Source organism: Rhinoderma darwinii, chromosome 5 (assembly GCF_050947455.1).
Source record: "Rhinoderma darwinii isolate aRhiDar2 chromosome 5, aRhiDar2.hap1, whole genome shotgun sequence".
Taxonomy (NCBI): domain Eukaryota; kingdom Metazoa; phylum Chordata; class Amphibia; order Anura; family Rhinodermatidae; genus Rhinoderma; species Rhinoderma darwinii.
The window spans coordinates 174,761,210-174,784,585 of record NC_134691.1 but is presented as its reverse complement, the minus strand read 5'-3'; the positions used below and the strand labels follow the sequence as shown (position 1 = coordinate 174,784,585).

General features: G+C 39.9%; 1 protein-coding gene across 1 annotated transcript in view; it reads right to left on the bottom strand.

Moving 5' to 3' along the window:
* CDH12 (cadherin 12) overlaps positions 1 to 23,376 on the bottom strand; it is a 762,277-nt gene that overhangs the window by 269,544 nt on the left and 469,357 nt on the right. Inside the window, exon 4 of the mRNA XM_075826751.1 lies at positions 6,626 to 6,705. The gene's annotated coding sequence lies outside the window, so the exon portion shown is untranslated. The remainder of the gene's footprint in view (positions 1 to 6,625; positions 6,706 to 23,376) is intronic.

The following is a 23,376-nucleotide window of genomic DNA, read 5'->3' as shown; positions in this document are numbered from 1 at the left end:
GAGCCCTAAAAAAGAAACAGCGGAAAGTGTGTTGTCCATACATAAGGAGGGATGGTCAGAGGGAACTCCTAATGGTTTTTGAATTGATACATTCTGTCGGTCATCACAAAATGAGTCATCAGAAATGAGGGATGACTCCACATCATGTACTGACAGGTCAAATTGTTCGTTAGAATTGTTATGCACAGACAATTGCATCAATGATGAATTACTATCCTGATCTAGAGTGTAAACTGAGTCATTGTGATGGGGAGACGGGGGGCATTTAGGGGAAGAAACACCGGTCTTTATATTGTAACGCAATAGTTCCGTCTCAAGATCTATGGACTTGAAGGCGTTAATGGGTATGTTTGAAAGTCGGTGATCGGATGGACACATAATGCCACCAGAACTAGTAGACCGAGAGCATGTGGATGGATTCTTATTCTCAGTGATGATACCATTAGCATTGCTGGGGCAAGTGGTAGAACCAGTTATATTAAAATTACGTTGAGGATTTTTGATCCCTGAATGTGGGATTTCATTACTTCTATATTTCGGGTTATTTCTAGAAGACCTCACAAAAGTAGGAGACAAATATTGAAGTACATCTGTGGTAAATGCAACTCTGTTAGGAGGAATATTTTTTGATAGTAGTGGTTGCCTGAGTTAGACCGTCAGCTAATTTGAAGAATATATTGGCCCCTAGTGGTATTAACAATCTTAAACCTTCTATTCCCAGAGTTTTACCAGTTTTGAATGGATCCTTTAAGTGTAGCCAAGGACTTTGTCTGTGTTGTAATAATATCTCACACAAAAAACTGACCTTCTGTTCCAATACAACCAAAGAAATTTTCCCTATTAAGGCTTTCCTTAATTGTGGTAGTAATTTTGTAATTTACCTCCTTGAGTGTTCATGCCACTTACAGTACGTTGGGAGGACCATTCAATGTTTGAGAAGCAGAATCAACAAACATAGATATAACGTCCTCAAGGGGTTTTTAAAACACAGTGTTTCGAGACACTGTGCTTCATCCCATAACTGCCAGTTTAATAGAATTATTATTACGCCTATTGAGCAAATTCCTTGTGACGTTCCCAACCGGTTCCAAAAACTCAAGCAACGAGAAAATTTTGGGATATTTAAATTATTGACCCTACATCCAAACGGTTTGAATGACATTTCAGAAACTAATCTTGATTAATGCCCCTTTTTATCACAGTTACATTTGTGTTTTTTTAGCATATAGGACCCAATTCTTACTTATATATGTATACTTAATACTTATATATTTTTTTGGTAGAATCTGTAGTGAATTTTCCACATTTTACTACACAGGGTAATCACTGTTAATACTATCATGATCATCGTAAAGGATGAGTAATGGTTCTATTAATATTAATATCATTGGGTGAAATTTCCCTGATTATTTTGGGGTCTGGCCGCTACGGGTTTATAGTATTTTTAATCATTTTCTCCTCCTGAATCCATTTTTTTATAAATTTGTTTGGATTGCAAATAATTGGTGAATTACCGCAAAATATCGCTGTTTTGATACAGCACAAACTTCTGTATTTTTTCTTGAGCTTTTAAAACTTTTATCTTTAATCATATTTTAGATTGTCTAAAATAGCCCTCCCTTTCATCCAAATTACTTGACACCTACATCTTTATATGATGGAATGTTCTTATTTTATTCCATAGGATAATTACTAGAAATAAAAATATAAATGACATTCAGATCAACTTAATGGTTGATTGTTGTTTTTTCACTGAAATATACATTATTTTTATGGTTTCCACGTCCAGTTGAGTTCCCAGCTATATGGGTTCAATAGCAGTTTTTATGATTTTCACTTATTCAGTTTATTTTGTTTCAATTCGTTTTCATCCTAATTAAATGGTGAATTACCGCGAAATATTGCAAGTACGATACATCGCTAAACTTCTGTATATTTTATTGTGTTTTAGCAACTGCTTAAATTCATCGATATGGATATTAATGTTTTATATGATTGTCTGCAATTCCCCCCCCCCTTTTTTCTTATGACAAGATCCCATACCGCATTTTATTTCCACTCTGCCGATTTTAGTTTAAATTAGCATTATACATAATTGGATTTCTTTTTTTGTACCTGTCATGTTTGAACTGTTCACAGTGATTACGTCATCTTGCACTTTAACCCTGTCTACATTGGCGGTTTTTTTCTCCCGCGTGGTGTATTTAAAGGGCTGTTACATAGTTACATAGTTACATAGTTACATAGTTAGTACGGCTGAAAAAAGACACATGTCCATCAAGTTCAACCAAGGGAAGGGAAAAGGGAAGGAAAAATTTCTACACATAGGAGCTAATATTTTTTTGTTCTAGGAAATTATCTAACCCTTTTTTAAAGCCATCTACTGTCCCTGCTGTGACCAGCTCCTGCGGTAGGCTATTCCATAAATTCACAGTTCTCACTGTAAAGAAGCCTTGTCGCCTCTGCAGCTTGAACCTTTTTTTCTCCAGACGGAGGGAGTGCCCCCTTGTTTTTTGAGGGGGTTTTACAAGGAACAGGATTTCACCATATTTTTTGTATGTGCCATTAATATATTTATATAAGTTAATCATGTCCCCCCTTAGTCTTCTTTTTTCAAGGCTAAATAGGTTTAATTCTTTCAATCTTTCCTCATAACTTAAATTCTCCATGCCCCTTATTAGCTTCGTTGCTCTTCTTTGTATTTTTTCCAACTCCAGGGCATCCTTTCTATGAACTGGAGCCCAGAACTGAACTGCATATTCTAGATGAGGCCTCACTAATGCTTTGTAAAGTGGCATTATTACATCCCTGTCCCGCGAGTCCATGCCTCTTTTAATACACGACAATATCCTGCTGGCCTTTGAAGCAGCTGATTGACACTGCATGCTGTTATTGAGTTTATGATTTACAAGTACACCCAGATCCTTCTCAACAAGTGAATCCGCCAGTGTAGCGCCCCCTAGGACATATGATGCATGCAGGTTGTTGGTACCAAGATGCATAACTTTACATTTATCTACATTAAACTTCATTTGCCAAGTGGACGCCCAAACACTTAGTTTGTTTAAATCTGCCTGTAATTCATGAACATCTTCCATAGTCTGAACTATATTACATAGCTTGGTGTCATCTGCAAAAATAGAAATAGTGCTATTAATCCCTTCCTCTATATCATTAATAAATAAGTTGAATAATAGTGGTCCCAGCACTGAACCCTGGGGTACACCACTTATAACCGGGGACCATTCAGAGAAGGAATCATTGACCACAACCCTCTGGATACGGTCCTTGAGCCAATTCTCAATCCAATTACAAACTATATTTTCTAAACCTATAGTCCTTAATTTACCCATTAGGCGTCTATGGGGGACAGTGTCAAATGCCTTTGCAAAGTCCAAAAACACTAAATCCACAGCGGCCCCTCTGTCTAGACTTCTGCTCACCTCTTCATAAAAACAGATTAGGTTAGTTTGACAACTTCTGTCCTTAGTAAAACCGTGCTGGCTGTCACTTATAATGCTATTTATTGTCACATAATCCTGTATATAGTCCCTCAATAGCCCCTCAAACATTTTCCCCACGATGGATGTTAAGCTTACTGGTCTATAATTACCCGGGGAAGACCTAGAGCCCTTTTTGAAAATAGGCACCACATTTGCCCTGCGCCAGTCCCTTGGCACTATACCAGTCACTAGAGATTCTCTGAATATTTTGAAAAGGGGGACAGAAATAACTGAACTAAGCTCTTTAAGAATTCTAGGGTGTAACCCATCTGGTCCCGGAGCCTTGTGCACATTTATTTTATTTAATTTAGCTTGGACCATCTCTACATTCATCCAATTCAGTATATCAACTGATATATTAACAGCACTGGCACCGGCTACATCAGCTGCTCTTTCTTCTGTTGTATATACAGAGCTAAAGAACCCATTTAGTAACTCTGCCTTCTCTTGATCCCCTGTGATCAACTCCCCATTACCATTATCTAGGGGTCCTACATGTTCAGACCTTGGCTTTTTTGCATTTATATGCTTGAAGAATTTTTTAGGATTTGTTTTACTATCCTTGGCCACCTGCCTTTCATTTTGGATTTTTGCTAATTTTATTACATTTTTACAGATTTTATTAAGCTCTTTATATTTTACAAAGGATACAGCTGTACCCTCAGATTTGTATTTTTTAAATGCCCTTTTTTTGTCATGTATTGCCCCTTTCACAGAAGGTGTAAGCCATGTGGGGTTTAATTTGAGTCGTTTATACTTATTACCTGTAGGAATAAATTTTGCACTATAATAACGCAAAGTAGATTTGAAAATCTCCCATTTATCATTTGTTCCATTATTTGACATTAGTTCTTCCCAGTCTATATCCTGAATTGCAGCCCTCATCCTGTGGAAATTGGCTTTCTTAAAATTAAATGTTTTTGCCCTCCCAGCCTGCGTTTGTTTTTTACAGTATAGGTAAAATGTAACTATATTGTGATCACTGTTACCGAGGTTTTCACGAACATTGACATTCCCAACAAGATCTGCATTATTAGAAATGACCAGATCCAACAGAGCTTCACCTCTAGTCGGGTCTTCCACAAACTGGCCCATAAAATTTTCCTGCAACAGGTTGAGGAAATGTCTCCCCTTTGCAGTTGAAGCCGAACCATGACACCAATTAATATCCCGGAAATTAAAATCTCCCATTATCACTACAGTACCCGCCTGTGCAGCCCGCTCCATCTGTTTATATATCTGACCTTCCATCTCCTCAGTTATATTGGGGGGTCTATAGATTACACCAAAAGTAATTTTTTCAGTGTTTACCTCCCTTTCTAGTTCCACCCACAAGGTTTCAACCTCCTCACAGTCTTCACCCACTATTGTCTCTTTCACACTCGCCTTCATATCACTTCTCACATACAGACATACACCACCACCTTTCCTATTTGTCCTGTCTTTCCGAAAAAGTGTAAAACCCTGTAGATTTACAGCCCAGTCATGTGAAGAGTCCAGCCATGTTTCAGCAACACCAACTATATCTATATTTTCTTCCAGTATCAAGGCCTCCAGCTCCCCCATTTTGCTTGCTAGACTTCTGGCATTTGTGAACATACACTTTAACTTGCCTGTCAGTTTTTCACTTTTATTATCAGAAATGTGATTTGACATTAATCGGTCCTTTTTATTTACACTGATGTTTTGTAACGAAAGGATCTCCTTATCTTGTTGTCTAGTCCTCTCCCCACATTCTGTTTCTCCCCCCACCAATATAGTCTGACCCCTCTCTAACCTGGCTACCCCTTTTTTTTCTACATTGACCTCCCTCCTCAGCCCTAGTTTAAATACTCCGCCACCCCAGCTAGAATTCTCTCCCCCAGCACTACAATGTTTGTGGCCTGAGGAAGATGCCGGTGCGGCATTGAAACGCGTAGCCTACAATAAAGTTTCAATTCTAAACTACTACTGTATCCGTTCCTGAGTAGCAGCGCCGTATGGGGTCCCGTTTTTTCAAATAAATTATACATTAGGGGAAAAGTGGGGAAAGTTGTTTTTTTTAACTTTTATTATAAAAGTACATTAAAAAAAAACTTTATTTTACTTTCTTTTATCAGTTCCCCTAGGGGACTTGAACCAGTGATCATTGGATTGCTTTCACAATTCTGACAGCCTCCTATTAAGACAGAGACAGGGCTGAACATAAGTACAAAGAGTACAAAGAGGACCTGGGGGCCTACATTAGGCACTCAGGCTGCCATGACAACCGTTGGCGAGATGCGATTGGGTCAAGGGGCCGATGGGCTGTCAGAGGGGTCCATTCCCCTTTTTCTAACAGCTAAGACGCTGGCATCTAAGGGGTAAACGAGCGAGATCCATACCCCTCTACCCAGCTATGACGTAAGTATACGGGAAGGGTTTAAGAATTTTAGATTTACTACAAGATAACATTTGGCTACAGCATTTTTTGAATAAAAAACTCCAGGAAAAATGCCACAAAAAGCATTGGCATGCAAAGCCACCTTAATATAACAACCCCCACAAGCAAATAAAATTTGCAAAAGCATGATTGGATAGAAATGATGGCAATACAAGCACAAATACACTACTTTTGATGATCATCAAGGAGGATGTGGCAGTCAAATCACAACAGTTCTGTCTAATCATACATAAAAAGGAGGTACTACATGGTGGAAGAGAGAAATTAAAAAAAAATTCTAACAGCCATGATTTTTTTTCATTTTTATGTTGTTATTGCTGTAGGGGCTCTTTAGTTATGTCATAAATAGTTATAGGTTTTTTTTAATATAATTTTGGTGTTTTTACTCTATGTTGATATTTAAAAATGTATCACCATAAATAACACATTTTCTTGAACCTAATTTTTATCTGCTCTACATGTCCAGTGTTACTTGAAGGCTGAGCTACAATACCAGACATAATCCATGAAGATAAATGGCGCACCAACCATTTTTTTCTAATCTCATTCGACCCCCTTCTCTATTATTTGAACATCCATTTTGTCTCCCTAAATAAATATTTCTTATTCACTAGAGTTATAAAGAAACATATATATTTATATATATATATATATATATATATATATATATATATGCATAACAATTGAGCAATATACTTACATAGCTACAAAGACTGATTCCCCATTGGCACAACAACGCAGAGTATTCTGTTTCTCCACACCAAGTGCGTCATGTGTATGCTGTCAATAGAAAGATATACCCGTGTTATATTGTACTGAATTAATACACACACTCTAGACATGCTGCAGTTATTCAATAGATATTGGGCTACAGGTACGTTGGTATGCTATACTGTTCTCAAGAAAGATTGTCTATTGATGCAGCGAAATAAGAAGGTAGAGAATTTCTGATGAAAATACTTGCAGGAAAGCGGTTATTGTATTACTATGCCACGTATGAGTTTCAGCAAAATATATCAATATGTATCTGTCACAAGGGAGTTGAAACAGACTGATGATCTGCACAGCACTAGAGAAGATAATAAACTGCATGTCTTCAAGTATCTGTTGCTCAGAATCAAGGGGAATCTAAGTAATAATGGGATTATAAGGTTGTCGATGGTGCCGAGCTTCTGTTTAGCATTGTGCACTTATGATTGTAGTAAAAAATGTAGACAGCAGAGAACTCCTGTACTTGACTTATACTGTAATAAAACATATTCCAAAGTATAAACTTCTAAAGTTGACCCTGTTTTATTATCTCATGATATTCTAGTTCTGTGGCTTGAATTGCAAGTGGTTTGTATATTAAGTGGAGTTCCAAAAACCGGATTGATTTACTGTGTTGTGTGTGACAAAGTGGGGGGCCATTGTATGTGATATATGTATTGATTGCTTGCTTGCTACAAAGTTTGCAAAAGTGACATATTTTGTAACCTTTTTTTTCCTTTGCAGTTTCCTGAGTAGCTGAGTAAGGGGGAGGGCTTAGCTGCTACCAGGTGGTATAAATCAGGCCTCACTACTCTGTAGAGCCTGCTCTGTGGCTTGAATACCAAGTGGTTTGTATATTAAGTGGAGTTCCAAAAACCGGATTGATTTACTGTGTTGTGTGTGACAAAGTGGGGGGCCATTGTATGTGATATATGTATTGATTGCTTGCTTGCTACAAAGTTTGCAAAAGTGACATAATTTGTAACCTTTTTTTTCCTTTGCAGTTTCCTGAGTAGCTGAGTAAGGGGGAGGGCTTAGCTGCTACCAGGTGGTATAAATCAGGCCTCACTACTCTGTAGAGCCTGCTCTGTGGCTTGAATACCAAGTGGTTTGTATATTAAGTGGAGTTCCAAAAACCGGAGTTCAAAAGAGGAGTTAAAGGCCAAGTAAGTGCTCTTCTACTTCTTTATCTTTTTGATTAACACCTGTTCGCTGTTTTTTTTGTAACTGGGATAATGGATAGCAAGATTGGAGGTTTTCTTCAGTGCACAGTTTGCCATATGTATGCACGACTGGAGCCGGAGTTCCAGGGTGAATATCTCTGTGGCAGATGTGAGCATATTGTTCACCTGGAAGCTCGTATTAGAGATCTGGAGGAGCAGAATGCAACACTGAGGAGGATAGACAATTTTGAACGGAGCTTGCTGCTCACAGAGCATGCAGTTAGTGGGTTACAACTGGAGGGTGAAGACATGGGTGAGCAGGATCAGGTAAGTAGCTGGGTTAATGTAGTTAGGGGCAGTAGAAAGGGGTCAAAGACAAGGAAGGCCGATCCGGTTTCTGACATTCCAGGCAAAATTGCCAAGTTGGGTGATGATGCGAGGGTGTCAGTCTCAGAAATGGCAGCCCTAGTGGATACTGATCTCCCTAACAGCCGGGAGAACAGCCCAGCTAGTAGTCGGCGGGATGGTAATGCAGGTAAGCCAAGACAATTGATAGTCGTAGGGGATTCTATAATCAGGAAGACGGATAGAATTATTTGTCGCCAAGACCACCTCAACCGAATGGTTTGCTGTCTCCCTGGTGCCAGTGTTCGGCATGTGGTGGAACGGGTGGACAAATTGCTGGGAGGGGCTGGTGATGATCCAGCTGTCGTGGTCCATGTCGGTACCAACGACAGAATAAATGGTAGGTGGAGGAGCCTTAAGAATAATTTTAAAGAACTAGGCTACAAGCTGAAGGGAAGGACCTCCAAGGTTGTATTCTCAGGAATACTGCCTGTGCCATGCGCATCACAGGAAAGACAGCGGGAGCTTAGGGAGTTAAATGCATGGCTGAAGTCTTGGTGTAGAGGAGAAGGATTTGGGTTCCTAGAGCACTGGGCTGACTTTTCATTGGGGTACAAACTGTATTCTGCAGATGATTTGCACCTAAATGGAAGGGGGTCCGCTGTGCTGGGGGAGAGAATTCTAGCTGGGGTGGCGGAGTATTTAAACTAGGGCTGAGGAGGGAGGTCAATGTAGAAAAAAAAGGGGTAGCCAGGTTAGAGAGGGGTCAGACTATATTGGTGGGGGGAGAAACAGAATGTGGGGAGAGGACTGGACAACAGGATAAGGAGATCCTTTCGTTACAAAACATCAGTGTAAATAAAAAGGACCGATTAATGTCAAATCACATTTATGATAATAAAAGTGAAAAACTGACAGGCAAGTTAAAGTGTATGTTCACAAATGCCAGAAGTCTAGCAAGTAAAATGGGGGAGCTGGAGGCCTTGATACTGGAAGAAAATATAGATATAGTTGGTGTTGCTGAAACATGGCTGGACTCTTCACATGACTGGGCTGTAAATCTACAGGGTTTTACACTTTTTCGTAAAGACAGGACAAATAGGAAAGGTGGTGGTGTATGTCTGTATGTGAGAAGTGATATGAAGGCGAGTGTGAAAGAGACAATAGTGGGTGAAGACTGTGAGGAGGTTGAAACCTTGTGGGTGGAACTAGAAAGGGAGGTAAACACTGAAAAAATTACTTTTGGTGTAATCTATAGACCCCCCAATATAACTGAGGAGATGGAAGTTCAGCTATATAAACAGATGGAGCGGGCTGCACAGGCGGGTACTGTAGTGATAATGGGAGATTTTAATTTCCGGGATATTAATTGGTGTCATGGTTCGGCTTCAACTGCAAAGGGGAGACATTTCCTCAACCTGTTGCAGGAAAATTTTATGGGCCAGTTTGTGGAAGACCCGACTAGAGGTGAAGCTCTGTTGGATCTGGTCATTTCTAATAATGCAGATCTTGTTGGGAATGTCAATGTTCGTGAAAACCTCGGTAACAGTGATCACAATATAGTTACATTTTACCTATACTGTAAAAAACAAACGCAGGCTGGGAGGGCAAAAACATTTAATTTTAAGAAAGCCAATTTCCCCAGGATGAGGGCTGCAATTCAGGATATGGACTGGGAAGAACTAATGTCAAATAATGGAACAAATGATAAATGGGAGATTTTCAAATCTACTTTGAGTTATTATAGTGCAAAATTTATTCCTACAGGTAATAAGTATAAACGACTCAAATTAAACCCCACATGGCTTACACCTTCTGTGAAAGGGGCAATACATGACAAAAAAAGGGCATTTAAAAAATACAAATCTGAGGGTACAGCTGTAGCCTTTGTAAAATATAAAGAGCTTAATAAAATCTGTAAAAATGTAATAAAATTAGCAAAAATACAAAATGAAAGGCAGGTGGCCAAGGATAGTAAAACAAATCCTAAAAAATTCTTCAAGCATATAAATGCAAAAAAGCCAAGGTCTGAACATGTAGGACCCCTAGATAATGGTAATGGGGAGTTGATCACAGGGGATCAAGAGAAGGCAGAGTTACTAAATGGGTTCTTTAGCTCTGTATATACAACTGAAGAAAGAGCAGCTGATGTAGCCGGTGCCAGTGCTGTTAATATATCGGCTGATATACTGAATTGGATGAATGTAGAGATGGTCCAAGCTAAATTAAATAAAATAAATGTGCACAAGGCTCCGGGACCAGATGGGTTACACCCTAGAATTCTTAAAGAGCTTAGTTCAGTTATTTCTGTCCCCCTTTTCATAATATTCAGAGAATCTCTAGTGACTGGTATAGTGCCAAGGGACTGGCGCAGGGCAAATGTGGTGCCTATTTTCAAAAAGGGCTCTAGGTCTTCCCCGGGTAATTATAGACCAGTAAGCTTAACATCCATCGTGGGGAAAATGTTTGAGGGGCTATTGAGGGACTATATACAGGATTATGTGACAATAAATAGCATTATAAGTGACAGCCAGCACGGTTTTACTAAGGACAGAAGTTGTCAAACTAACCTAATCTGTTTTTATGAAGAGGTAAGCAGAAGTCTAGACAGAGGGGCCGCTGTGGATTTAGTGTTTTTGGACATTGCAAAGGCATTTGACACTGTCCCCCATAGACGCCTAATGGGTAAATTACGGACTATAGGTTTAGAAAATATAGTTTGTAATTGGATTGAGAATTGGCTCAAGGACCGTATCCAGAGAGTTGTGGTCAATGATTCCTTCTCTGAATGGTCACCGGTTATAAGTGGTGTACCCCAGGGTTCAGTGCTGGGACCACTATTATTCAACTTATTTATTAATGATATAGAGGATGGGATTAATAGCACTATTTCTATTTTTGCAGATGACACCAAGCTATGTAATATAGTTCAGACTATGGAAGATGTTTGTGAATTGCAGGCAGATTTAAACAAACTAAGTGTTTGGGCGTCCACTTGGCAAATGAAGTTTAATGTAGATAAATGTAAAGTTATGCATCTGGGTACCAACAACCTGCATGCATCATATGTCCTAGGGGGAGCTACACTGGCGGATTCACTTGTTGAGAAGGATCTGGGTGTACTTGTAAATCATAAACTCAATAACAGCATGCAGTGTCAATCAGCTGCTTCAAAGGCCAGCAGGATATTGTCGTGTATTAAAAGAGGCATGGACTCGCGGGACAGAGATGTAATATTGCCACTTTACAAAGCATTAGTGAGGCCCCATCTAGAATATGCAGTTCAGTTCTGGGCTCCAGTTCATAGAAAGGATGCCCTGGAGTTGGAAAAAATACAAAGAAGAGCAACGAAGCTAATAAGGGGCATGGAGAATTTAAGTTATGAGGAAAGATTGAAAGAATTAAACCTATTTAGCCTTGAAAAAAGACGACTAAGGGGGGACATGATTAACTTATATAAATATATTAATGGCACATACAAAAAATATGGTGATATCCTGTTCCTTGTAAAACCCCCTCGAAAAACAAGGGGGCACTCCCTCCGTCTGGAGAAAAAAAGGTTCAAGCTGCAGAGGCGACAAGGCTTCTTTACAGTAAGAACGGTGAATTTATGGAATAGCCTACCGCAGGAGCTGGTCACAGCAGGGACAGTAGAAGGCTTTAAAAAAGGGTTAGATAATTTCCTAGAACAAAAAAATATTAGCTCCTATGTGTAGAAATTTTTCCTTCCCTTTTCCCTTCCCTTGGTTGGACTTGATGGACATGTGTCTTTTTTCAGCCGTACTAACTAACTATGTGCAGAATCCTATTTTGAACATATGTCTAATATTACTCCAATCACAACTTCTATCTCGGAGAACAGATGGAGTTGTTAATAAGAAGGGTGAAGAATAAATTGAAGACATGTTTTCTAATCCCAAACCATGTCTTAAGGAAGCTGAAATGTCTGTTTGTTTACTTAAAATGCTTTTTTTTCCCTCTGCAGATTTAATGAACAAGAGTACTTAACATTATCACTTGTACCTTCACATCAGGGAAGACCAGCCAACTGACTAAAACAAACAAAATGAACAAATAATTCAAGATAAGAGATGACACCTGGAAGTAAGACATGAATAATAATGTACAAATAGAGTAGACTGATGCATAAAACGGTAGTCACTGTTGGGGATGTACACAAAACTAGTAGACACCTGCTACCTTCTCAAAAATCTATTTTTATGATGTTAAGTTCAAATAGGCATTTTTGTATATTTATTTTTTAATTAAAATTAAGTATTCATTTCTAATGAAGCTTCACACAGTCAGGGTAAGGGTGCACGGAGCGCAATAACTCAAGAACGATACAGGCGGAAATGTTTAAATTGCTTGTTAATTTGTGCATGGTGTTGTGGTTAAAACTGCTGGTTACCTGAAAAGTTGTGCGGCCATAAAGGTCTATTCATTAATGGGCGTACAATTTTACAGGTAAACAACAGTTTTACCGGCAATTAACAAGCAATTTGACAACCGCGCCAAATAGCATGCCGGAGTGCTTTTCATAGCCAATGCCGCCCTGTGTGGCCTTACCCTCAAGTTATACTTAAAATGGTATTCCAGGCAACAATTACATTGCCCAGAATGTTTGTGCTCCCACAACCCCTATTAATGTAGTACTCCAACACCACAGTATATGTATTATACAAACTGTAGTGCAGGGTGAGGGGACAGTACTTGAGGGAATTTGCCGGGTTATTTTACTCGATTCCACATGCTCCAGTACTACTTCTACCTCCTGCTCTAGGAAACCAGCATAGCCCAATGATTTTTTTTATCAGCCAACAGATTATTTGACTTTGATTTGTTCAGCCATTTTTGACCTGAGCTTCAGTGTATATTTCTGACTCTAGCCTTGACTGCTACGTGATTTTATCCTTGACTATTAACATCTGCCTTTAAGGCAGCTCTGAATCCTGGTTCGTGATTCCTGTCTTGTCTTATGGGTTGCCGTTCTCATTCCAATCATCTGTTGGTTCTGTTCTCTGATTTCTCTTCTGGCAGGGGATCCACAAACAGGTCCGTTACCATACATTCAGGCCACTTCTGATGTGTGAATGACCTGGCTATGGTCATCAGGTAGGTAGCAAACAAAATCAGATTATCCAGACTCTCTAAAATCTCTTTGCTCATCTGGTTACTCGTTATCTTTCTGTTCCTTTACCCAAGACTTCAACAGTGCCTCCTGCAGTTCAAAATATGCCAAGTCGATTTGGTAAGAACTGCTTGGCATGCCAATGTTTCATCAGTCAATGCACAATACAGTTTGAAGTGCTCTCCTGATCTCCAGTTCACTTCTGTATGTGCTAAAATGGTCTACATAGTTTCTAATCTCATCATTCAAAACTTGATATTTTTATCCAAAATGATATACTAAGGCTGGGTTCACACGACCTATTTTCAGACGTAAACGAGGCGTATTATGCCTCGCTTTACGTCTGAAAATAGGGCTACAATACGTCGGCAAACATCTGCCCATTCATTTGAATGGGTTTGCCGACGTACTGTGCAGACGACCTGTAATTTACGCGTCGTCGTTTGACAGCTGTCAAACGACGACGCGTAAAAATACAGCCTCGTCAAAAGAAGTGCAGGACACTTCTTTGGACGTTTTTGGAGCTGTTTTCTCATAGACTCCAATGAAAACAGCTCCAAAAACGGACGTAAAAAACGCCGCGAAAACGGCGCGAAAAACGCGAGTTGCTCAAAAAACGTCTGAAAATCAGGGGCTGTTTTCCCTTGAAAACAGCTCTGTATTTTCAGACGTTTTTGGTCACTACGTGTGCACATACCCTAAGGGATGTATCTAGATTTATTTAGGAGCCAGGAAATGGAGCATGGTAGGTTTGATTGCCACAGTAATGCACCACAACCTGGGGCAGGAGGTTCAACCAGCACTGGAGCATGTTGAGGTGCGTAATATAATGATTGATAACATCATTGGGTTACGCCTGGAAATCTGTACATTTTTTTTTCTCATTTCATGGATGATACAATACAAGTGACAGAAATGAAGACTATAACATATGAACAATTGGAGATTTTAAGCACAATAATGTGAAATGCTGCTACAATTTTTATTTATTTTTTTGCAAAAGGTTTGGTAGGGTTTTATTTTACTGTCTGTAAATGGTCAAATTACAATTTAGAAACACCCATCAATGGATCTGTTTGCCGTATGCATTATGCAGATAAACTACAGATGTGTTTTCAATGGGACATTAAAACATTTATCTTTAAAGTGGAAGCAGTTCAGAATAGGCAAGACATGTTAAGTACATACCTTATGAGCAAACAGATGGTGCTCAGCTGGGAGGATCATGTTTAGATACAACTTTGTGCCAGCAGGGAAAAACTAATCTCAGCTACAAAATAGTTTGGTTTTCTATGACAGTATGTCAGTGATTATTATATAATTATGAACTAGAATATACCAGTTCATTTGTGAATAGATAAAGGTTTGTTCAATACGTGTAAAAAAAAATAAAAAATCAAAACGTCTCCCTAAAGTATTGTGAATAACATTTCGTTTGAAACCATTTTACTATTATGTATGGGAATGGCATCACAAGTAATTTTCTATTATTATGTTATTATAGTAGTTATAGTAATATAGTAGTTATTGAAGTATGCATGCTATTATATAGATCAGATTTTGTTAATGTGCTTCACAAGAAACACTGTAAAAATTCAATTCACAATATACAAGCTGATGTAAGCAGCTCCTCTATTCTGCTGACACTGACCGCAGAGAAATAGAGGGAATTTGACATTTCTGCCGCCCTACCATCTTATTGCAGGAATTGTTGCTGCTTGTATATGTATAAAATCTGATTATTGTATTATGACATTGTCCATAATACAGTTCCCTAATATAATAATCAAAATGCCTCAGAATAGAGGCATAACTTTGAATAAAATAAAACCTTGTCTAATATTAGGACACTCTGTAAACAATATCAATGTCAGGTTGCCCTGAGAATGCTTTGACTTCACTGATAAATGCTGGTTTCAAAGGGCATTATACTGTTTTTATATCTATTTTAACCCCTTAAGGACGCAGCCTAGTTTGGGCCTTAAGGCTCAGAGCCCATTTTTCAAATCTGACATATTTCACTTTATGTGGTAATAACGTCGGAATGCTTAAACCTATCCAAGCGATTCTGAGATTGTTTTCTCGTGACACTTTGGGCTTCATGTTCGTGGTAAAATTTGGTCGATATATTCAGTCTTTATTTGTGAAAAATTGCAAAATTTAGAGAAAATTTACAAAAAATAGCATTTTTCAGAATTTAAATGCATCTGCTTGAAAAACAGACGGTTATACCACCCAAAATAGTTACTAGTTCACATTTCCCATATGTCTACTTTAGATTGGCATCGTTTTTTGAACATTATTTTATTTTTCTTGGACGTTACAAGGTTTAGAACATAAACAGCAATTTCTCATATTCTTAAGAAAATTTCAAAAGCCTTTTTTTGAAGGTGCCAGTTCAGGTCTGAAGTGGATTTGAGGGGCCTATGTATTAGAAACCCCCATAAAACACCCCATTTTAAAAACTAGACCCCTCAAAGTATTCAAAACAGCATATAGAAAGTTTTTTAACCCTTCAGGCATTTCACAGGAATTAAAGCAAAGTGGAAATGAAATTTGCACATTTCATTTTTTCTGCTGAATTTCAATTTTATTCAATTTTTTTTTAGTAACAGAGAAGGTTTTACCAGAGAAACACTACTAAATATGTATTGTCCAGATTCTGCAGTTTTTAGAAATGTCCCACATGTGGCCCTACTGCGCTCGTGGACTAAAACACAAGCCCTAGAAGCAAAGAAGCACCTAGTGCATTTTGAGGCCTCTTTTTTATTAGAATATATTTTAGGCAGCATGCCAGGTTTGAAGAGGCGTTGAGGTATCAAAACAATGGAAACCCACCAGAAGTGACCCCATTTTGGAAATTACACCCCTCAAGGAATTCATTTATGGTTTTTGTTATCATTTTGACCGCACAGTTTTTTCACAGCACCTATTTGAATTGGGCTGTGAAATGAAAAAAATGATATTTTTTCCAATAAAATGTCATTTTTGATAAAATTTTCTTATTTTCACAGGGAACAACATACCCCATTTTGTTGCCCAATTTGTCCTTAGTGCGGCAATACCCCATTTGTGGTGATAAACTGCCGTTTGGGCCCATGGGAGGGCTCAGAAGGAAAGGAGCGCTATGTGTTTGTTGGAGTCCAGATTTTGCTGGATTGGTTTTCGGGTGCCATGTCGCATTTGCAGAGCCCCAGAGGTATCAAAGCAATGGAAACCCACCAGAAGTGACCCCATTTTGGAAACTACACCCCTCAAGGAATTCATTTATGGTTTTTGTTATCATTTTGACCGCACAGGTTTTTCACAGCACCTATTTGAATTGGGCTGTGAAATGAAAAAAATTATATTTTTTCCAATAAGATGTCATTTTTGATCAAAATTTCTTATTTTCACAGGGAACAACATACCCCATTTTGTTGCCCAATTTGTCCTTAGTGCGGCAATACCCCATTTGTGGTTATAAACTGCCGTTTGGGCCCATGGGAGGGCTCAGACGGAAAGGAGCGCTATGTGTTTGTTGGAGTCCAGATTTTGCTGGATTGGTTTTCGGGTGCCATGTTGCATTTGCAGAGCCCCAGAGGTATCAAAGCAATGGAAACCCACCAGAAGTGACCCCATTTTGGAAACTACACCCCTCAAGGAATTCATTTTTGGTTTTTGTTATCATTTTGACCGCACAGTTTTTTCACAGCACCTATTTGAATTGGGCTGTGAAATGAAAAAAATGATATTTTTTCCAATAAGATGTCATTTTTGATCAAAATTTCTTATTTTCACAAGGAACAACATACCCCATTTTGTTGCCCAATTTGTCCTTAGTGCGGCAATACCCCATTTGTGGTGATAAACTGCCCTTTGGGCCCATGGGAGGGCTCAGAAGGAAAGGACCACCATTTGGCCTACTGGAGCTTTTCTGGTGCTAAGTCATGTGTGCAGAAGCCCCTGAGGTACCAGTACAGTTGAAACCCCCGAGAAGTGACCCCATTTTAAAAACTACACCCCTTAAGACATTCATCTAGAGGTGTAGTGAGCATTTTGACCCCACAGGTACTGTGTAAAAGATAATGCGCAGCAGATGGTGCAGTGTGAGATTTGCAATTTTATATATGTATATGCCATTTCAGTGTCCAATATAGTGTGCCCAGCATGCGCCACCGGAGATATACACCCCTTAAATTGTAATGTGGGTTCTCCTGGGTACGACAATACCCTACATGTGGCTGTTATCAGCTGCCTGGGCATACGGCAGGGCTCAGAAGGGAAAGATGAGGGGGGTAAGCTGTGCGGAGTGCATCAGGGTAAATTAAAAATCAAGGGATGTATGATACATTTTAAAACAATCTTTTATACAGAGCCCTGGTTTTTCGGGACACGTGTCACATTGGTATATTGTGTTCTTCCTTATCCCCCTCTTATAGCAGACTCTGCACCTCTTTTGACTCTTTCCCTTTCCACCGGTTTGGGGACCTTCTCCTGGAAAGTGTTGCCCTGGTACGATGCGTGTGGCCTCGCTTCCAGAAGTACTGGGTGCCCCCCCCTTCCTGGTCCCTAAAGATTAGATCTTGAAATTCCAGGAAAGTTCCCCTCTGGCCTGCACATCGACGTAGCACATACGCATTGTACAAAGCCATCTGTATGATGTGCCCGGCCAGCTTCTTATACCACACCGCATGGCGCTGTAGGGCTTCAGGACTTGATTTGACAAGTCCATCCCTCCCATGTACCTATTGTAGTCCAGGATGCAGTCTGGTTTGGGGGTGGCCTTTCCTTCATATATCCTAAACCTGTAGGTATACCCTGATGCACTCTCGCACAGCTTATACATCTTCACGCCATACCTTGCCCTCTTACCTGGCAGGTACTGGCGGAATTGAACCCTCCCTTTAAAATGTACCAGGGACTCATCAATAGAAAAACACTTCTCGGGGGTGTATGCTTGGGAAAACCGGGCACTGGAACGGTCTAATAGGGGTCTCCGTTTATACAAACGGTCAAAACTGGGGTCATCTCGGGGTGGGCACGGCTCATTATCAGTATAATGTAAGAAGCGAAGTATTGCCTCATTTATTTATTTTTTTAGGTTCCAGTTCATTTCTGAAGTTGCTTTGAGGGGCCCATATATTAGAAACCCCTATCAAACAGCCCATTTTAGAAACTAGACCCCTCAAAGTATTCACAACAGCATTTAGAAAGTTTATGAACCCTTTAGGTGTTTCACAGAAATTTAGAGCAAAGTAGAGGTGAAATTTACTCTTTTTATACCATTTTTTTTATAACACAAAAGGATTTATCAGAGAAACGCAAATTAATACTTATTGCCCAGATTCTGCAGTTTAGAGAAATATCCCACATGTGGCCCTAGTGCGGTAATGGACTGAAGCGCCGGCCTCCGAAGCAAAGGAGCACCTAGCGGATTTTGAGCCTTCTTTTTTATTAGGCACCATGTCCGGTTTGAAGAGGTCTTGTGGTGCCAAAACATTGGAAACCCCCCAAAAGTGACCCCAATTTGGAAACTAGACCCCTTGAGGAATCCATTGTAGTTTTCATGGGGTGCATGCGGCTTTTTGATCAGTTTTTATTCCATTTTTAGGTGGCGTGGTGACTAATAAACAGCAATTCTACTATTGTTTTTGTATACTTTTTTTTTTACAGCGTTCACCGTGCGCTATAAATGATATATTAACTTTATTCTGCGGGGCGATACGATCACGGCGATACCAGATGTTTATAGTTTTTTTTTATGTCTTATGGCGTTTGCACAATAAAATACGTTTTGTAAACAATCATTCACTTTTTGTGTTACCTTATTCTAAGAGCCAGAACGTTTTTATTTTTCAATCAATAAAGCCGTGCGAGGACTTATTTTTTGCGTAACGAACTGTATTTTCCTTCAGTACCATTTTTAGGTACATGCGACTTTTTGATCTCTTTTTATTCCATTTTTTGGGAGGTGAAGTGACCAAACAATTGTGATTGTGGTACGGTTTATTAATATTTTTTTTTACGGCGTTCACCGTGCGGGATAAATAACAAAATAATTTTGTAGTTCAGGCCGTTACGGACGCGGCGATACCAATTATGTATAGTTTATTTGTTTGTTTATATATTTTTATTAATAATAAAGGACTGATAAGGGAAAAAGTGGGACTTTTACTTTTATTACTTTTAAAACTTTTATTTTCTTATTTTTACACATCTTTTTTTAACTTTTTTTTTACTTTATTACTTTGTCCCACTAGGGGACTTGAGGGCAGGAGGCCCTGATCGCTATTCTAATACACTGCACTACATGCGTAGTGCAGTGTATTAGAATTGTCAGCTACTCACTGACAGCAAGCATATTGGGTCCTGACGTTGTCAGGACCCACTAGGCTTCCGTCTATGGCATAGCCGGACGCCATTGTTTGGTGTCCGGTTGCCATAGTCACCATCGCTGGCCGCTATCGCGTAGCAGGCCGGCGATGGCAGCTTAACCCCTAAAAAGCCGCGATCTCTATAGAACGCGGCTTTTAAGGGGTTAATCAGCGGGGACACAGCGATCGGTCCCCGCTGTAGGAGCTGTGACAGCTGCTGAACAAGACAGCAGCGTCACAGCTCCTGTATGTGTCGGGAGGACGGCCGAAACGGCCGTTACTCCCGAGACGTACTATTACGGCATGGAGCGCGAACGATACAGCTGCCATGACGTAATAGTACGTCAAGGAGCGGGAAGGGGTTAATGGATGCATGAAAAATTAGATATCGCCAGAATCGTACTGACGCGTACTAACGCGTGGTGAACGTTATATAAAAAGAACAAAAAAAATATGCCAGAATTGCTGTTTTTTCTGTCACCAGGCCTCTCAAAAACAAAAGGATAACAAGTGATCAAAAAATCGCATGTACCCCAAAATGGTACCAATAATAACTACAGCTCGTCCCACAACAAGACAGCCCACATGTCACTACGTCTATGAAAAAATTAAATTAGTGAAGGCTCCAATAAGTCAGGAAAGAAAAACTATGCAGTTGTGCAGGTCCGAGGGGAACAATTCTTCTGTTTTAAGTGGCAAATTATCAAGGTCCCTAAAATTAGGGAACCAGGAAGGGTAGGGCCCAGACATATCTGCTGGAAGCGAGGGTGCCCATATTATACAAGGACAACACTTCCCAGCAAAATTCCCCAAACTGCAAAGGTGCGGAGTGTGGACCAAAAGGGGGATAAGGAAGGACATTTATTAGTGCGACACCGGCCTGTGCATAAAGGATTGTGTCACAGCGTAACACACATCTATGGATTATTTTATTCTGTTTTTTCAACCCATTATTATACCACCTGACTATGCCACTGATGTACTCTGCTGTAACATCTATGGCCGGGTGCCGTTGTTTAGACTTACCCTCTGACGGCCCCAGCCATGGATATCTGTCTTGGCGGCGTCAGCTCCCTCCAGGGAGATGCCGTCACTCACTTCCGGGTCCTCGGACTGTTTCCTGCATGGCGCGCGCGACCACGTCCTTAAAGGGCCAGTACCCGTCCAGCTGTCACCCATCAATAATTAGCCCAAATGGCTTCTGAAATATAATAAGGGGCTCTGCCCACTTGTTACTTGCCTGAGCATTGTAGTTTACCTAAGTTTGTCTTGCAAATGGTCTCCCAGTGTTTCCTAGTTCCTGTTTACTAGTGTTTCCTAGTTTCCAGTGTTATCCGTTCCTGCCGCCTGTACCCTGTATCCCATGCTATCGTACCTGCTGATAAAGTCAAGTTGTGTCTTCGGCTGCATCCACGGTGCCAACCGCTGTATAAGTCAAGTCGTGCTTCTGCTACTGTCTACATTGCCTCAGGTACCCGTTCTGAACTATAGACATTGTTTTGTTCTTTGTTTGCCAGTTGCTACCCCGCTACGCGGTACGGCCCAGTGGGTCCAAACCCCACGCAGTGACATCTGCCCAGCTTAAATATGCCCCCACATTATCAACGGAAACACCAGCAATATTCAAACAAATCCACTACCAAGCAAAATCCACGCTCCAAAAGCCAAATAGCGCTACCTCCCTTCTAAGCTCTACTCTGTGCCCAAACAGCAGTTTATGACCACATATCGGGTATTGCCGTACTCGGGAGAAATTGCTTTACAAGTATTGGGGTTCTTTTTTTCCTTTATTTGTTGGGAAAAGGAAAACCTTTGAGCTAAAACTACGTCTTATTGAAGAAATAGGATTTTTTTTACTTTCACTGCCCAATTATAATAAAATCTATGAAACACCTGTGGGGTCAAAATGCTCACTACACCCCTAGATAAATTCTTCAAGGGGTGTAGTTTCGGAATGGAGTCACTTTTGGGGAGTTTCCACTGTACTGGTACCTTAGGGGCTTTGCAAAAGCGACATGGTGCAGAAAAACCAATCCAGCAAAGTCTGTGCTCCAAAAGCCAAATGGCGCTACTTCCCTTCTGATCCTTGCCATGTGCCCAAACAGCAATTTATGACCACATATGGGGTATTTCCGTACTCCAGAGAAGTTGCTTTACAAATGTTGGGGTTCTTTTTTTCCTTTATTTGTTGAGAAAATGAAACATTTTGAGCTAAAGCTACGTATTATTGGAAAAAAAAGATTTTTTTTAATCATCACTGCCCAATTCTAATACAATCTATGAAAACTCTGTGGGGTCAAAATGCTCACTACAGCCCTAGATGGATTCTTCAAGAGGTGTCGTTTTCTAAATTGAGTCACTTTGTTGGTCCCTCAGGGACTTTGCAAATGTGATATGGCCTCCGCAAACCATTCCAGCTAAATTTGAGCTCCAAAAGCCAAATGGTGCTCTTTCCCTTCTAAGCCCTGCCGTGTGTCCAAACAGCTTATGTTTATGACCACATGTGTGGTACTGTTTTACTTGGGAGAAATTGTTTTACAAATGTTGTGGTGCTATTTTTCCTTTAGTCCTTGTGGAAATTAGAAAAAATTAGCTAAACCTAAATTTTCTTTGAAAGAATGTAGATTTTAATTTTCACGGTCTACTTCCAATAATTTCTGCAAAAAACCTGCGGGGTCAAAATGCTTACTATGCCCCTAGAAATTTTCCTCAAGGAGTATAGTTTCCCGAATGGGGTCACTTTTGAGGGACTTCCACTGTTTTGGAATCGCAAGAGCCTTTCAAACTTTAAATGGTGCCTAAAATATTTTCTAATAAAAATGAGGCCCCAAATCCTCTAGGTGCTCCTTTGCTCCTGAGGCCTGTGCTTCAGTCCATAAGCACACTAGGGCCACATGTGGGATATTTCTAAAAACTGCAGACTCTGGGCAATAGATATTGAGTTGCATATCTCTGGTAAATCTTATGCTTATGATGTTCAAAAATCGATGCCAATCTAAAGTAGACATATGATGTTACTTAGCAACAATTTTGTGTGGTATTACTATCTGTCTTACTAGCAGATACATTTAAATTTAGAAAAATGCTAAGTTTTGCAATTTTTCGCTAAATTTTGGTGTTTTTCCACAATTAAATACTGAATATATTGCAAATTTTGCCAGTAGCATAAAGTCCAATGTGTCATGAGAAAACATTCTCAGAATCGCTTGGATAGGTAAAAGTATTCTGAAGTTATCACCACATAAAATGAAACCTATCAGATTTGAAAAATAAGGCTTTGTCCTGAAGGTCAAAAGTGGTCAAGAGGGAAGGGGTTAAGAATGAAAAAAAATTGTCTAATGGAGCTAATTGAAGTATTCAGTACATAAGTGTAAGGCCTCGTTTACACGAACGTATTATACGCGCGTGCGACGCGCGTGCTTTTCACGCGTGTCGTACGGACCTATAATAGTCTATGGGGCTGTTTAGACGATGCGTGTATTTTGCGCTGCGTGAGTGCGTTGCGTAAAACTCACGACATGTTCTATAATCTTGCGTTTTTCACGCAACACGCACCCATTGACTTCAATGGGTGCGTGAAAACAACGCATGCCACACTGACGGTCCTGCGTTGCATGCGCGAAAATCACGCCAGAGCTGTCAAAAGGATGAATGTAAACAGAAAAGCACCACGTGCTTTTCTGTTTACAAACATCCAAACGGAGTG